This window comes from Delphinapterus leucas, chromosome 4, assembly GCF_059928025.1.
Source record: "Delphinapterus leucas isolate spDelLeu-1000000601 "Yukka" chromosome 4, BTC_Dleu_Yukka2, whole genome shotgun sequence".
In the NCBI taxonomy this organism is placed as follows: Eukaryota; Metazoa; Chordata; class Mammalia; order Artiodactyla; family Monodontidae; genus Delphinapterus; species Delphinapterus leucas.
The window spans coordinates 73909397-73926208 of NC_143132.1; the positions used below are offsets into that span (position 1 = coordinate 73909397).

Below are 16812 nucleotides of genomic sequence, written 5' to 3' on the forward strand. Positions count from 1 at the left end.
TGCGCTTGCCCATGGGTATAATGAGGAGTTAGTCTAGACAAGCTATGACATGATCACGGTCACGGTGAACCTGAGACACCACGTTAACAGTAGTGAACCAGAGAAGTTCATGGCCCTGGAAGCCCTCAGGGTGCTCAGCAGGGTGGTGGAGCAGGATGAATGCCCAGTCATCGCGTGTTGTTCTCAAGCTCTGGGGACTTCGAACAAGGCATCCATACCCTGGCCAGCTTCCTCGTCTATCAGGGAAGGGCAGGAGACAAGGAAGGGCTTGGGCAAGTACTGTAGGAGGGATTAGATGCTGCTTTGCTGGATGTGGGGGAGATTGGCTTGATCTGCTGCCACTTACTCACCGTAGGGCCTTGAGGTAACGAGTCTCACTGAGTCGTGGTTTCCTCACCTGTATAGAGAGATGGCAATCTCTGTACCACCTTGCCTGTGTTTATCCATGAAAACAGAGATGGCCGCTGTGACGACCACTGGCACCAGCCGCTCAGGGTGCCTGGCACTGCCCTGAGCATGTCTCTCTGCCCCATCCTTTAATGGCTTCTCACTGATGTACGTGTTTGTTCCAGTGACTCACCTGTGTAAGAAACCACCGCCGAGACCATGTTGGGGATGACATAAAATAAGCATTATCTTGCTGATGGTGAGAGTTAGGGACTTAAACAAGGCTTGGCCAGGTTGGCTTATCTCCACTCCAGAATATCTGGGGCCTTACCTGAGAAGATATGAAGACGAGGGGGTGGGAGGAGTTACTCAACAGCTGGGGCTGGAGGTATCTGGAGTTCTCTTCACAAATATGTCTAGTAATTGATACTGGCCATCAGTGGGGTCTTCAGCTGGGTGGTTGCCAGAATACCTACGCATGGCCTCTCTGTGTGAGTTTGGGCCTCTTCAGAGCATGGTGACTGGGTTCTAAGAGAAAGTAGCCCGAGAGAGAAAAATGGAGGTGCATGGAATTTTTATGGCCTAGTCTTGGAATTTTGGAATTTACATGACACCCATTCTGCCATACTCTAGGGGTTGAGGCAGGCTTGTCCAGGCTCAAGAGGAATGGGTGGCACTCAGTGGGAGGGCTGCCAAACTCACATTTCAAGAAGAGCATGCAGGCTGGACATGTGGCAGCAATCCTTGAAAAATAAAATGTACCCCAACATTGCTCGAGCTCGCACTCAAAGCCCCTGCCGTATCCTCCCAATGGCATCTCCTGTTACCTCTCAGCATGAATCCCACTCCAGGCAGGCCAGCCTCCTCATGGTACCCAGAAAATGCCATACTCATCCCAGCCTGCGAGGCTCGAGCCCTGGCTCACACCTCACTCTGCTCCCTCTGATTTTTCAAGTCCTATCTCCCCAAGGATTCAGGATCCTGGTGTATTTGAACAATACTTAAGATGAAAAAGGAAGACTCTTAGCAAACATAGTTCCTGGAGTCTTCTTTATTGCTCGAGAGTGAAGGCTGCTTCTTTCTTAGAATAAATAAAAATTCTACCACACTGAGAATGACTGGTTCTGAAAACATCCACCAAGCACAGGCATGGGTCCTCTTCAGCTGTAATCATTGCACACATACTTAACAGAATGCAGGTTCTTCGTCTCTCCCAGACAGAAATAATGACTCTCATAAAGTCAGCTTGTTTTAAACCAACAAATGGTGTGGCTGACAATAGAAGTGTAAATATGGTTATAGTTAATGGATTTTATTCAGCCTTGCTCCGTTTCAGCTCTTTAGACTGATGACTAATAAAGAGCTGGCCAGCATCATTCACTAATTGCCTCCAATTAAATCAGGGGCCAGGCCCCGCCTCCTGTACAGACCCCAGTCCCTGGGAGTTCCTGGCATCTAATAGTGCCCAGGAAACTCTCCCTGGCTGCTTGGTAGAAACACACAAGGCAGCCAAACCGGGCAGTTCCTCTACATCCCAGCTGGAGAGGGGTGCCCTCACTGAGCATGACCACAGCGACTACCAGTGGGCGGAGCTTTACACCATACTAGAAGCTTCCGCATCCTTTCCTCACTCACAGTCTGGCGAGGCACAGGGTGAAGGTATTGTTGTCTCCATTTTCCTGATGAGCAAGGGGCAACTTATAGAGGTAAAGGGGCTCTTTTTTTGCAGAATCAATGGCTCCCATGAAAGGAACAAGGAATTCATGCTAAGTGTTTTCCTTCCCCAGTCCAGATTCTTTTCTACTGCACTGCTTCCAGTTCAGCTGGCTCATTCACTCATTCACTTATTCATTCACTGACCGATTTGCCAAATGCTTATTAAGCACATACTTTACACACAGGGTGGCATAGGCCCTAGGGAAACAGTGGTGAGCAAAGCAACGTCCCTGCTTTTATCGAGCCTGTGGTCAGGAGGGAGAGACAGCAGTAAGTACCTAAACAATTATATAAATAAAAGAATTTGACAGAATGGCAAATGCTATAAAGAAATAGAACAGAGTAATGGGATAGAGAATGGTCAGGGAGGTAAAGATGGGGCCCTTTAGCAGGATTGTCAGGGAAGCCTTCCTTAGGAAGATGATGCTAGAGCTGGAACCATAATGATGACAAGGGCCAGGGATTTAGAGATCTGAGGGGTAAAGAGTCCCAGGAGGCAGTTACAGCAGGTGCAAACGTCCTGAGGCAGGACTGCAATAGGCTGGTTATGTTAGAGTGACAGAAAGCCCAGTTGGGCTGGAGCATCTTGAGCAATGGGAAAAATGGAAGTGACCAGAAGGTGTAGGGCCTTATAGGCCAAAGTATAGCCTGAGTCAGGCACTATACTAGATGCTGTGGTATGGTGGTGAAGAAATGGGCAACCAGGAACAGCCAGCCCAAGCCTCCATGAATCTCTAATGCCTGATGTCAATATTACACCCCTGCCCTCTGCGTCAAAGCAACCGTGGAACCACTCTAATCCTTTCACTGACAGGGTTGTCCCAGGGATATGGCTTTCATGGAAAGAATTAGTCAATCGAGATAAACTGGGGATTCCCACTAATTCCGATGGGTTCAATCTGCAACCTGCCCAGTCCCTTCTAGACTTTGCCTGTAGATCCTGGAATTGGAGGAGGAAATGCCTGGAATTCCATGACTGCTTCCCATGGTTCCCCCACCCTCTCCTACCATGTCCAGCCTGAAGTCAGAGCCACCCTGGCCAGCCTGAAAAGAGGATGTCAAGAAGCAAAAAAGCACCTCCAGCTGCCCAAATCCCTTTGCAGCATCAGATGGACAGACACACTGATGCGGGGTAAACCCTCTGGACTCTGCGTGAATGTAGTTGTTTCCCCAAATCGAAAAAAAATTCTCCTGAAATACAGGAAGCGTGGACAGGAGCCAACCCTGTTAAAGTAAGAATAACAGCTCACTCTGTGTGCTCTTCCCTTAGGAGCTATAACTGGGACCCAGCAACAGGTTATCTCCAAGTCATGACAAAGATGGGTAGGTAAGAGGGAAGGAAGACAGTCTTTCCTGACGATGCCCTTTCCCTCTTCCATCTTCCACTCTGGCCTAGTCACCCTTTCACACACACACACACTCTTTCCCAGTTTCATTCCAACCCCTTTTCCTTGCTGTGAGTATGTACTGCCCCTCCCCCAACCCTGTCCCTGCCTCAAACCAAAGACCATGTTTACTCACAAGCCGACCTTCAGACCTTCAGGAAAACACATCCTGGATTTGCTTCCTAAACTTCTTCTTATGCATAAAGAACACATCGTCCTTGCAAAGCGAGGACTGAGACCTAATATCCCATGCATCACCACATTACATGGTTACCATGAACTTGGACAGCCTGTAAGCAACCTTGCAGATGCCTCAGGATCTGAAGTCATAGTCACTTCTGCTCTGGCTGACACATCCAGCTGACCTCACAAGTTTCCTGTTGACTGAGGAGCATGTGACAGCTCTGTGAGGCCACCAGCCTGCCCAAAGGCAGCTCTCGACATGGCACTCCTTTACAAAGGAGCCAGTTGTGGGCAACATGGATGTCCACCCCTGGGGGACAGATAGGCAAAATGTAGTGGGTAGACTTCATGCAGTACTATGCAGTGGTTAGTCATTGTCTAGAGGCACACGTGGCGGGATGGATGGATCTTAAAACCATAGTGCCAAATAAGACATCGGAAGTGGAATGAGACAGAGAAAACCCAAAGTCATTTACATAAGTGAGAGTAACATGCCTTCTAAGCAGCTCAACAACAATGCACCTTGTATGAGAAAATGTACAAACAGAACAAAAGAGGTCAAGCATATTAAAATGTGTGGCTTATGGATGAGGAAATGGGACTAAATAAGTAAAACAGAGAGGGAATTTGTAGGGACCAATGACAACGTGTCATGAAGTGAAGAGCACAATTAACTCAATCCTCTCCTCTCGAAGTTATAAAACATCAAAAGGAAGGACACAGAAATCTCTGAGCTGGCCCAGGCTGAGATTCCCAACCTCAGCTGCCACTTCCCACTCAGGTCAAACAGGAAAACCAGCTCCACACACAGCACTGCTGCTTCCTCGCCTTTGATGATGCTACCCCCGCCCCTACAGCCAGGTCCACCCCACCCTTTGAAGTCCAGCCCCTGCCACCTCCTCCAGAGATTCCCACCTCTGAGCAGCCACGCCCTTCCTCTGCACCACACTGCAGGCATGATCAGTGTGCCTGGGAGCTTGTCCTTATTAGTAGGCAGATGTGGTCCCAATGGAGTCCCAAATGTTGCTCTTTTCAGGGGGGCAGTGCAACAGTGGCATGCTGTGCCTGTGGCATCTGCACACCTGGATTGCAAGTCATGCCTTCGAAGGACTTCCTGGAAAGAACTGACCCAGGAGGAGCCCTTTCTCCCCACAGAGATGCAATACTTTTCCATGAAATTCATCACAAAGAGCAGGCATGCATGTTTGGTGAATGGCTAAACGACAAGATTGCTCACACCAGCCCTTCTACAGTTAAGCCCTAGGCAATGGGTTCAAGACAGCTCTCTGAGGTCTCCTTTCCTACCTTCCTGCAAGACTAAGGCATAGCCAGCTTACCTCTCCCCTTCGAAACTACGTCCATCCCTTTATCCTCTGGACCTCCTCTAAAATTGAGCCTGACTGTGGAAGCCATTACCCTGTTATTCCTGATGCTCCACCCCTACCCTAGACACCAGGCTCTTAACCAGAACCCACCGAGAGTCCTATAAACATAAAGATGCTGGGGTTGTAAATGTCAAGAAGTAGCGAAATCTCCTTCCCTGGCTTCAGCATGTATGCAGCAATAAACAAATATTTTTAAGTACCTGTTATATGCTTGGTACTAGTTTTAGCCCTGAGGATTGATGAAGATTCTCTCCTTAACTTCCTTGTCTCTTCATTGTCCAATTTTAGCAAGAATCCTACTAAGTCAGTTTAGCTAGAATCCCTCTTCCTCTTGGTGTCTAGTCAGGGTCCTCACTGTGATAGTTTGATTTATAATAAGAAATATGTATTTGGTCTTGCGCGCCATTTCTGGCACAGAGCACCTAAAACCCTTGGAATTTCCTAAGTGATAAGAGATACAAATATGCCTTAATATTCATTAAAAAAAAAACCTTTCAACCACACCTGAGGGTTGGTAAACACATGGGCATCCTGAGAGGGTTGGATCCAGAGAGGCATGGAAGATCTACTCCTTTTCCCCATGCCCTGCCCTACACACCTCTTCCATCTGGCTGTCCCTGAGTTATATCCTTTCATAATAAACCGGTAATGTAGTAAGTAAAATGTTTCTCTGAGTTCTTTGAGCTACTCTAGCAAAGGAGGGGGTGTAGGAGCCTCTGATTTATAGCCAGCCTGTCAGAAGCACAGTTGATACCCTGGACTTGTGATTGGCATCTGAAGTCAAGGGCAGTTTTGTGGGATGAGCCCTTAACCTGTGGAATCTGGCGCTCTCTCCAGGTAGACGGTGTCAGAACTGAGTTGAATTGTAGGACACCCAGCTAGTGTAGAAGAATTGCTTGGGGTAGGGGGTGGGGGAACTCCACACACTGGAACTGGTGAGCAGAACTGTTTTCATCCACCACCAGCTCCCAGCTGACATCTGATCACCACGGTCCGCCTTGAGCAATAATCCTGTTAAGGCAGTTTACCAGAACCCCACTTATAAGCCCCCATGTTTCCTCTTACTAATTTTCCATCCATTGATCTACACACTGCCCATCAGCTGTAAATTCCCCCTCGCCGTGCTGTATTTGGAGTTGAGCCCAGTCTCTCTCCCCCACTGCAAAATCCCACCTTCGCCTATCGTGTTGGTCTCCCTGAATAAAGTCTGCCTTATCGCTCTTCAGTGGTGTCACTGAATCATTTTTTCTTAGCAGGATATGATAATTAGTAAAAGCAGGCTAGGCCTGCCCTCATGGGGCTGATGGATAATGTATTACTTCCCACAGGAGGGGGCCGCTCCCACCCATTCTCAAAAGAAGACGTGTGAATTTTGCCAAATTCCATTTCCATTGCAGTAGAGGGGAGCTACTGGCTGGAGACCAGCTGCCTTGCGAGGCCCTGCCAGGACTGGTACAGAAGGGCTGACGTTTCTGTTCCCAGAGCCTGGCTCCCAAGCAGGATGGCATCTGCTCAGAGTCTGAAGCCTAGCACACTCCAATTGTCCTGTGGTCTTGTGGCACTTTCAACCTATCAATTGAATCTTTCTTAAAAAGCTAATCCTGTGTTTATTGGTTTTCTGCTCTGAACTGGCATCACTAGAATTTTCCTTAAGGATGGAAGAGCTCAGAGAACCAGATCTGGATGTCTCTCCAGTGCCAGGACCTGAGTGAGAGAGGCTGGTGACATACTGAGGAAAAACTGGCCCAGTGCCCACCCCTACCACTCACCGCCCCCTGTTTTCCTGAATGGCACCAGCCCCTTCTGAGCCCTTGGACAAGATGCTGGGGATCTCACCCCAATCAGATGTCACTACACTAACTGGCTGAGTGGCCACGGCCGAATCTCTCCCCTCTCTGGACTGATATCCTATCTAAGTGTTTCTTGAATAAGTGAAATCGCAGATGCAAAGGAAGTTTTCAAGCTTTGTGAAAATGTAAGGTCCTGTGGGAACACTCTGTACTTCCCACTCAATTTTGCCATAAACCTAAAACTTATCTAAAAAGTAAAGTCTGTTAAAAACAAACAAGCAAACAAAAATGTTAGGCCCTACAATGAACCCTGGACAGAGAATGAAGCCCTAAGTTCTTATAAAAGCGCTGCACCTTCCTGTGTGGCTTTGGGAAGTATGGAAACTTTCTGAGCCTTGGTTCCCCTGTTCTACCCATTGTGGCTACTATAAGAATCAAATAAACTAATGGGTTTTTAAATATTGAGTTAATTATAGAGCACTGTCCCTCAGTGAGCACTTCTTGTTAATATCTGTCACTTACTAAAGAGACTGTACTGAAGGTTGACCAGCCAGTCCCAAGGTGGCAGAAATTTTGTAGCTCTTAGAGAGCACAAGGAAAATCTAAAGAAAGGATGGGCACCACAGACAGCACATTCAAAACTGAACAGCTTACAAATAATAAATGCTGGAGAGGGTGTGGAGAAAAGGGAACACTCTTGCATTGTTGGTGGGAATGTAAATTGATACAGCCACTATGGAGAACAGTATGGAGGTTCCTTAAAAAACTAAAAATAGAACTACCATATGACCCAGCAATCCCACTACTGGGCATATAGCCTAAGAAAACCATAATTCAAAAAGAGTCATGTACCACAATGTTCATTGCAGCTCTGTTTACAATAGCCAGGACATGGAGGCAACCTAAGTGTCCATCGATAGATGAATGGATAAAGAAGATGTGGCACATATATACAATGGAATATTACTCAGCCATAATAAGAAACGAAATTGAGTTATTTGTAGTGAGGTGGATGGACCTAGAGTCTGTCATACAGAGTGAAGTAAGTCAGAAATGGAAAAACAAATACCGTATGCTAACACATATATGTGGAATCTAAAAAAAAAAGTTCTGAAGAACCTAGGGGCAGGACAGGAATAAAGATGCAGAAGTCGAGAATGGACTTGAGGACACGGGGAGGGGGAAGGGTAAGCTGGGACGAAGTGAGAGAGCAGCACCGACATATGTACACTACCAAATGTCAAATAGATAGCTAGTGGGAAGAAGCCGCATAGCACAGGGAGATCAGCTCTATTCTCTGTGACCACCTAGAGGGGTGGGATAGGGAGGGTGGGAGGGAGGCGCAAGAGGGAGGAGATATGGGGATATATGTAAACGTATAGTTGAGTCACTTTGTTATACAGCAGAAACTAACACACCATTGTAAAGCAATTATACTCCAATAAAGATGTTAAAAAAAAAAACTGAACAGGAGGAAGAGAAGGAGGAGGAGATGGAGAAAGAAAAGGAGATAAAGGAGGAGGAGAAACAGAAGGAGGAAGAGGAATAGAAGGAGGAGAAGAAGTAGTAGAACAAGAAGCAGCAGCAATAGCAGAAAAAAAAAAGAAAAAAAAAACAGAAGCAGCAGCAGGTGCCAACGCAGAAGGAGAAGAAACAGAGGAGATGCTGAAGAAGCAGAAGAAGTACAAACAGAAGAAGCAGAAGCAGAAGAAGAGATAGAAGACGAGGAAGGAGGAGGAGGAGAGAAGGAGGAAGGAAGAGGCGTGGTAGTTGCCAGAGAAGAAGGAGGAGAAATGGAAAAAGCCGAATTCACGAAAGTAGAAGCTGAAGCCAAAGCCACCGCCGCTGAAAAAGCTGGCGGGGGAGAAAGAAGGAAAAGCAGAAGTGGAAGGAGAGCGTAAGAGGCAGGAGCAGCCCAAGCAGAAAAGGAGCAGAAGCGGAAGTGAAAGAAACAGAGGAAGAGGAAGAAAAGAAAGGAGGAGGAAGCAGAGAGGGAGAGAGGGAGGAGAGAGAAGTAGTAGAAGGAGCCGTCGAGGAAGAAACAGCAGCAGAAGAAGAAGCAGAAGCAGGAAAAGCACAGAAAGCAGAAACTGAAGCCAGAGCAGCAGAAGCAGAAACCAGAGCGGCAGCGGCAGCAGCCGGGCCCGGGGCAGAGATGCAGCATCCACCCAGGGGCAAGGATGAGAGGACGCAGGGCTGGCTGGGCACCGGCTGCTCCTCGAAGCCCAGTTTCCTTCTACAGCCAAAGAGGCAGGTAAACCAGTGACAGGCTCTTGCAGTTCTATTTCTTTGGGCCCTCAAGACAAGGCCAGGGACCGAGAAGAATTCCTTCATTCTCGTTTTTGTTCCCCAGACAAAAACGAGAATGAAGGAATGAACTTTGATCAAGCGCCTTCTGAGAACCGAGCAGAGACAAAGGAGACACAGTCCCTGCTTCCCATGAGCTCAGAGTCCGGGGCAGGGCAGTACTAGTGGTCAGAGGAGGGGCAGAGATCTTTCAGGTCCAGAATTTGGGAAATGAGGAAACGTCAGAGAGGCTTTAGAAAGAGGTGGGATTTGAGTTCTGAGTCAACAAGTGGAGATGGAATTTAATACATGGATTGGTGTGGGGAAGAAGGGCTCCTCTCCCAGGAAAGGAGTGCACCCAAGGCTCTAACGTTCAGCCAGGCTGGTGGCCTGGATCAGATACCGGCCTTTCGCACCCAGAGCTGAGCACAGCAAGCCACTGCCCGGGAAACAATTCCTCTCCCAGTCAAGAGGTCTGTGATACGGAGATCAGGCCTGTCATGGGACAATCTTCCTGCTGGGGGAGAGATGGTCATTTGGACTTGTCTCACCTCACTGACTAGAAGTGCCTGCGAGGTGACCAGAGGGACCTTGGTACTGAAGAGCAGACGCCTCCAGCCCCTGGAGGAAGAGCTCGAGGGGAGAGAGAGCAGGGACTGTCAGGAACCCTCCAGGGTCCCCCGTCCTCTGCAGGGTTTCTCCTTCCAGGAAGACTGAAGGCTTCAGTGTTGCCTCCAAATCTAGTGAAGAGATCCAGCCTGTCTCCAGAGCAGACCCTTCCCTGATTCCTCTCAGGAGCCAGATTCTCCATAGCTGCCCCAGCCTTTGAACAAGGAGTGCCCCAGAGTAAGTCAGAGTCAGGCCCTGAGCAGAGAATCTCAGGCTCTGTGAAGGTCCAGCAGAGAGTGGGGGCCCCTCAGACCTCCCCCATTCACCCCAAGGACCCCAGCCCTCATTTCTTGAGTGCTGCTCCAGCCAGAGTCTATGAAGGTGTCCCTTCCTGAAAACCCATGGCAGTGTGACAATGAAGCCAACATGATGGGGCCATCACCTGGTGAGGCGGCATCTCGGTGGATGGTACAGACCCTTCTCCCCTCCCCTCAGGCCACCACAGCCCCACCACGAGGGTGAGATAGAGGAAGTGTCTCTCATGTGTGTCTGTGTGTGTGTGTGTGTGTGTGTGTGTGTGAGAGAGAGAGAGAGAGAGAGAGAGAGAGAGAGTTGAGATGGGGAAAATTGGGGAGTTCCAGGCAGTGATGGGATCTGTCACAAGGGGAAATTCCAAGTGATAGCAAGAGTTGGGGTAAAACAGGAAAATCAGAGGGGATAAGGAAAGGACAGAGAGGAAATTCTTCGGCCTTGACAATACAAGGAAGCTTCCTAGGTCTGGTGAATATTAATTGAAAAATGCCCAGTGATGCATTTCTCTTCACAGCATCCAACAAAGTGCTGGGCGCTGGGGTGCTTGGAGCCCTGGCTTAGAAACCAGTTTGCCTCTCACAGCATTTGTAAGATGGTCCCTCTCTCCCCGCATAGTTACTATATGTAAATGGCTTAGAGCAGTACCTGGCAGACAGTAAATGCTCAATAACTCTTAGTTATTATATTATTAAAGGAAGCATATTAAAAATGCCTATTAATTGATTAGAAAAATTATCTTAATACCTGAATGGGCAGCAAAAATTCTTGTTCTGAGCAGGTCAAAGTTGAAAGTATTTCAGGACTGAGGAGGCTATGTCCTTCAACATGAGGGCAATAAGAGGAATTAGGACCATTTTCTCAAACCAGTGTTGTCTTTGAATCCTATTTACTTTGGGTGAAACTAACACCACCAATAACCTTGTATCCACCTGGGTTGCCTCCAAGTTTGCAATTACAGTAAAGTAAAATCAGTAACTTTTCAAGTCACTTAATGGCAGGCCTAGCTGTCCATCTCACCCCTCTCATGCTGGAGTATCTTTGCAAAATGCTTTAAGAGCTACAGATAAAAGAAATTGTTATGGTGTAGGAGGACCAAGGCTCTGGGGCTTCTCTGAGTGAGAAATGAAGGAGGCCCGACTTCTGTGCCTTATGCAGCCATGATTCACGAAATCTCTCAACTCACCTTCCCAAGCCAGGTTTCCAATCCAACGTTTTCTTCGTATGTTGCAACATCAATTGGCCTTGATGGTCAGCAAAGGGGACATCTCCTCTCAAACCTGTCTATTCTTCTCCATGTCCACCCCTACCACTCTGGCCAAAGCCACTCTTATGGCTCTTCTAGAGCCCAATGACCTTGATGGTCTCAGATCTGCAGCTGCCAGCAAGATCTTCTTATTTTTTAAAAAAAAATTTATTTGAGTACAGTTAATTTATAATATATTAGTTTCAGGTGTACAACATAATGATTCAATATTTTTATAGATTATACTCCATTTAAAGTTATCGTAAAATATTGGCTATAGTCCCTTGCTGTACAATATACCCCCGTAGCTTATTTTTCTGTACATGGTAGTTTTTCTTAATCCTTGACCCCTGTATTGCCCCTCCCCCTTCCCTCTCCCTACTGGTAACTACTAGCTTGATCTCTCTACCTCTGTGAGTCTGGTTCTGTTTTGTTATATACAGTCGTTCATTGTATTTTTTAGATTCCACATATAAGTGATAACATACAGTGTTTATCTTTCTCTGTCTGACTTCACCAAGCTTAATACCCGCCAGGTCCGTCCATGCTGTTTCAAATGGCAGAATTTCATTCTTTTTTTGACTGAGTAGTGTCCCACTGTGTATGTGTGCATCACGTCTTCTTTATCCATTCACCTGTTGATAAATGATTAAATTGCTTGCATATCTTGACTACTGTAAATAATGCTGCTGTGAACATTGGGGTGCATGTATCTTTTCAAATTAGCGTTTTTGTTCTCTTTGGATATATGGTACAGCCACTATGGAAAGCAGTATAAGTTTCCTCAAAAAACTAAAAATAGAACTACGATATGATTCAGCAATTCCACTCCTGGGTATATATCCAGAGAGATCTTTTTAAAATGCAAATATGGTGGTATTTTAGCCCCTCTCCCTTCCAATCAATCCTATGACCTTGGGCAAATCCCTTCCCACCTTGGGACTGTGAATCCTTAGAATGATACTGAGGAGTTCGGGCTACTTGGTTTCCCAGGGTCCTCTCCACTCGGTCTATGGTTTTCTGTTGCTGAGGGTACCGATTTCAGACTCTTCCGGCCCAAACAGACTTTGGAACTAGCAGTGACATGGCAGAAGTGGAGGTGCGAATAAATCTCCCTAAAGAAACAAATTCTCCTGCTTGCTCTATTGTCAGAACATTTGTGCTTGAAAGTGGCCTTCACAACCAGAACCAAGGGAATTCTTTGTCATCTGCAGTTTAATTATTGGTTCAGTTACTTAAATGAGTGACTTAAACTTTCCATTTCCTCTCCAGACATCCAGAAAGTGGGTATGAAGCACCACAGCATGTCCCAAAGGCATGATGTGTAGTCTATAGGTTAAAAATTTAACACAGGCAAGTCTTTAAAATAAATCATTTACAACTGTTCATGTTCTATTAAAGAATAAATAAGGACCTCTTGGGCACATTAGTTTTGGGGATTCCCTTTCTGCCCTAGGATATATTTCTTCTCTATTTAATTTTCATTCCTTCTAACTTCCATTCTTAGATCTCTAGAGTTAGAATACCTAACCTCCTTTTGCTTGGAACACAAAGTAATAATTATTCCCACTTTGTTTCCACAGTAACAGCCTGTGTCTCATATTTGCACACTTTATTCCCAAACATCATTTAAATGCAGCAGAGAAAAAATAGAGTAATTCAAGAGGATCAGATAAGAACCTGATTCTAGTCGCTCCCTGAACAAGACATTTTCTCTCAACAATTCAGAGGCTCTTGAAATTTGCACTTTCCCATACAACACTTTTCATGTTCCAGTGGAACAGGCTCTTTGTTGGAAACTCATTGCATGGGCACTTGCTCTTGTCAAATCTACCCTCCAAGAAGCCTGGCAGGCTGCCAGGGACCCCAGCCTCCACGGTTGACACTCTGGGTCAAGGATTTCTTTAGTGACTCAGAATCTGAGAACCTGAAGTTCGCAGCTGTGTCCCTTCTTGGAAGTTCTCTTTGCTGTGAGCATTACATGAGAAGCAATTGAAGTGCAAAGCAAGGTCCATGTGGATGACAGCTCTTCTAGGGAAGTCACCCCCCTGTCACTTCAAGGGCACCTGCTTTGCATTTAGTGCTCATCAAATAAGATTGAGAGAGTAAGCTCGTAGCCCCCTGGCCTGGTCCTAGGTTGAGAGCATCCTTAAGGGCACGAATTGAACACAGCACCTGCCATGTAATAATCTGTATTTCAAAGGATCAACGTCCTATCTAGATAATCCCCAGGCATTTTAAGTTGAGTCCCATCTTATTAGGCTCATAAAAGCTCTTCTACCTTAATTAATTTTGTTCCAGGTAACTTGTATAGAAAGCCTGAACACAAAGGAAAATTAAAAGAGCCCCAGAGTGGTGGTGTTCTCCATATTACCTTGAAAGTGATAGCCATTTAGATTTTAATCAGAGGAGTAACTGAAATTCTTAACATCTCCACTGCACACTAGGGAAAACTGAGAATAGTTTCTTGTCCAAACTGGTTGGAAATCTCCGTTGCAAAATGTCTATAGGACCACTATGATCTATGATATTGCCACACCTGGCCTCCTCCCAACACACACGAAACACTGACAAATTACGTCTCTCAAGTCTGAATCATTCCTGACAGTGTACAATAGCTTTGCCATGTGTGGACCCTAAGATACAGACAGGTGAAGTCACTTATGCCGGTCATGCAGTTAATTCGTGTGCTGGCTCTTAGCTGCCATCTGAGATTACTCCATTACCAACTTGATTGATATTCGTGTCCCCAGTGGTAAAATGAGAGTTTTAGAGGGAAAAGAAGCACAAAGCAATTTTTTTAAAAGAAAGAAAGAAGCTCAAGTGTTTGTTCCCAGGGTTCTCTCTTGGAACGTGGCTTTGGAAAATGGTTTAGTCAGCATTTTTCCTCCCAAATGATTTTTTTTTTTTTTCCTTACCTCTACCTTTTCAGGTACTGGCAAAAATGGGAGGGAGTCTTAAAAGACTGGAAGTTCTTGGCTGTGTGTTACAGCCAGCCTCAGAACAGAAAGCCCCGGTACCGTCTCAGTCTCTCCCGCCCCTCTCCTCCTCCCCCTTCTTCTCTTTCTCTTTCTCTTTCTCCCTTTCCCCCTACACCCATACACAAGATCATTCAGCCGGTGGAGGGACTTCAGGAGAAGAGAGAGGGAGAAGAGAGATAAGCCAGCAGACTTTTAGGTGCCTTTTCCATTCCCCTTTCAGTGAACTGAAGTAAAACAGCTGTCTTCCTCGGCATGTGGCCCAGAGAGTCACCTGCTGATTCTGCGCATCTAGCCGCGGCTCTTTAGTTAATGCCAATTGCGGAGAGGCTAGAAGGAGCAGGAAATCTGTATTCCCACAGAGATGGATCACTTGGTAATACACTGAGTTTCCATCTGTAAAACAGAGGAGATGAACACTTAAAACCTGAAGTGTTCTTTTCATAAAATTTGTTCTCTTTATAAAATAATAACAAAACAAAAAATTAAGAGCTATGCCCTAAAAGCATCAGTGAATTTCAAAACAGCACAAATCCTTTCAACGTTTTTCAAAAATCCTAAAAGTAATAGTCCACAGATACATTTACCCCGCCCACCAGCTACCTGGAAATCTTATCAACAAAGAAGCTGAAGTAGGGTCAGTCAAAGAAGATACAGGGGGCCAGTCAGAGGCTAAAACAAACCCCACGGCTACATGGTACTATCCACGCTGCCATCTCCAATCCCCTCAACACCCACATTCTCCCTGAACTGCTCTCCCTCCCCCACCCATCTCTTTCTTAACTCAGTCGATTATTTCAGCTGATTTCAGTGAGCAAAAAAAACAGCCTCTCTCTTTCCAAGGTGGAGGGTAAGGGAGACTTGTCCTCACAAATACAGGATTCACTTTGTTAGCTTGTGGTGGTTGTGATAAGACTATGAACATTCCCAGATGAATGACTTAAAGCAAAAGAAAACAACAACAAAAACCTTAATCAAAGGGAGGTATCAATTGGGAAACAAGCATTGCATTTCTTTTGTGCGTCTGTGCATCAACTCAGCCAACAAGAACAGAGCACCACTGCTGTGCAGGCCCACAGTGAAGCCCCAGCTCATTCATTTAATGGTTGCCCTTAGGTAAGTTACTTCATCTTTCTAAACATCTGTCTCCTCATCTGTAAAATGGGGATAATAACAGTTCTTACCTCAAAATGTCACTGGGAGGGCTAAATGCAATCATTCATACAGGAGTGATCAGTCAGTACATGGCACAATGTAAGCACCTAATACATGTTGATAATTATCATTTATCTTTTTCTTACCTTTGAGATATCATACAGGATATGGGACAGGAACAGGAAGTGGATGTCTATAAAGATTCTTGCAATAATGAAGACCACGTTCTAGCTCCTTTGAAATGGGTTCAATTAGTTTCTGAACATCAAGCTTCACTGTGCTACAGGCTTCTGGGGAGATCTAAGGGAGCAAGAGTTCACCCCCTCTGTAGCTTTCGAAGAGAGATGTTTATCCTCACAATGACCGTCAGCAGTCCCTTACAGGGAAAGCTGGAGCTATATTAAGCGCATGCCTGTTGAGTTGCCTTCTTTTAGTCACATGGTCCGTGATAGAAAACTGGACTATCTAGACTTGGGAGGAGCCCTAGGGCCTGAGGGAAAGAAAATGTTTCCCTGCACCCAAGCAGCAATAGCTTCATAAGAAGGTGTTCACTCCTCTGTCTCCCAAGGAATTACAAGCAGAGCTCCAATCCCACCTCTGCCATGTCCTGTGGAAACCTGAGCGAGTTATTCATCTCCTCTGAGCGCATTATGCCCATCTGAAAAGCAGAGTTGATACTACCCGTCTTGAAGGGTTGTTGTAAGGACTAGAGATAATATATAATTTAAACATATGACACCATGTGCCCAGCACTTTACAGATACTTAATAAACAAGAGTGTTTGTCAGGCAAATTGCAATGGCGTGTGATCATTACTGGGTCAGAGAGAAGAATTCCCCCATGTGAATACTAAGAGGTATTTGACTAACACGAATCTTGATTCATACTGGCCCAGAAATGAGGAGACCTGGGGCAAGTCACACAGCCTGAGTCTCAGGCTTCTCATATGAAAAAGAAGGGGCTGGACAAACCATCTCAGAGGCCATAGACTGCAGAGACTCAGACTGTGTGGTTCCAGGGTCTAGAACTCTGCTCCTGGGCTTGCTGAGTAACAAGAATATGACCAAAAGCATATATAGCATTTGGATATATGACCCAGCCATCCCACTCTCAGGTAAATATCCAGCAGAAAAGTGTACATGTGTTCAATAATGTGTGCAAGAACATTCATTGCAGACCTACTTGTAAAAGCTAGAAATGTCCAGTGACTGTAGAATGGATCAATAATTGTGGTATATTCAAACAATGGAATACTATACAGCCATGCGAATGAACAATGACTGCTACACACACACAGTGGATGGGTCACAGAAATAAACTGTTGCGTAAAAGAAGTCTGACATAGAAGAGTACGTACTGTTTGATTCCATTTATATGAAGTTC

The 16812-nt window shown here is 45.9% G+C and overlaps 1 long non-coding RNA gene across 2 annotated transcripts in view; it reads right to left on the reverse strand.

Annotated features, from left to right (window-relative positions):
- LOC149749351 (uncharacterized) overlaps nt 1-16139 on the reverse strand; it is a 29997-nt gene extending 13858 nt beyond the window's left edge. Inside the window, exons 1-3 of one of the 2 annotated variants that reach the window (XR_016393011.1) lie at nt 15576-16139; nt 719-14670; nt 1-397 (exon numbers count right to left, since the gene is read on the reverse strand). The exon at nt 1-397 is cut by the window's left edge and continues 13858 nt beyond it. This is a non-coding gene — a long non-coding RNA (uncharacterized LOC149749351). Of the gene's footprint in view, nt 14671-15575 lie in introns of both variants that reach the window. The other variant, XR_016393010.1, reaches the window with a different exon arrangement.
- Nucleotides 16140-16812: the final 673 nt, after the last annotated feature.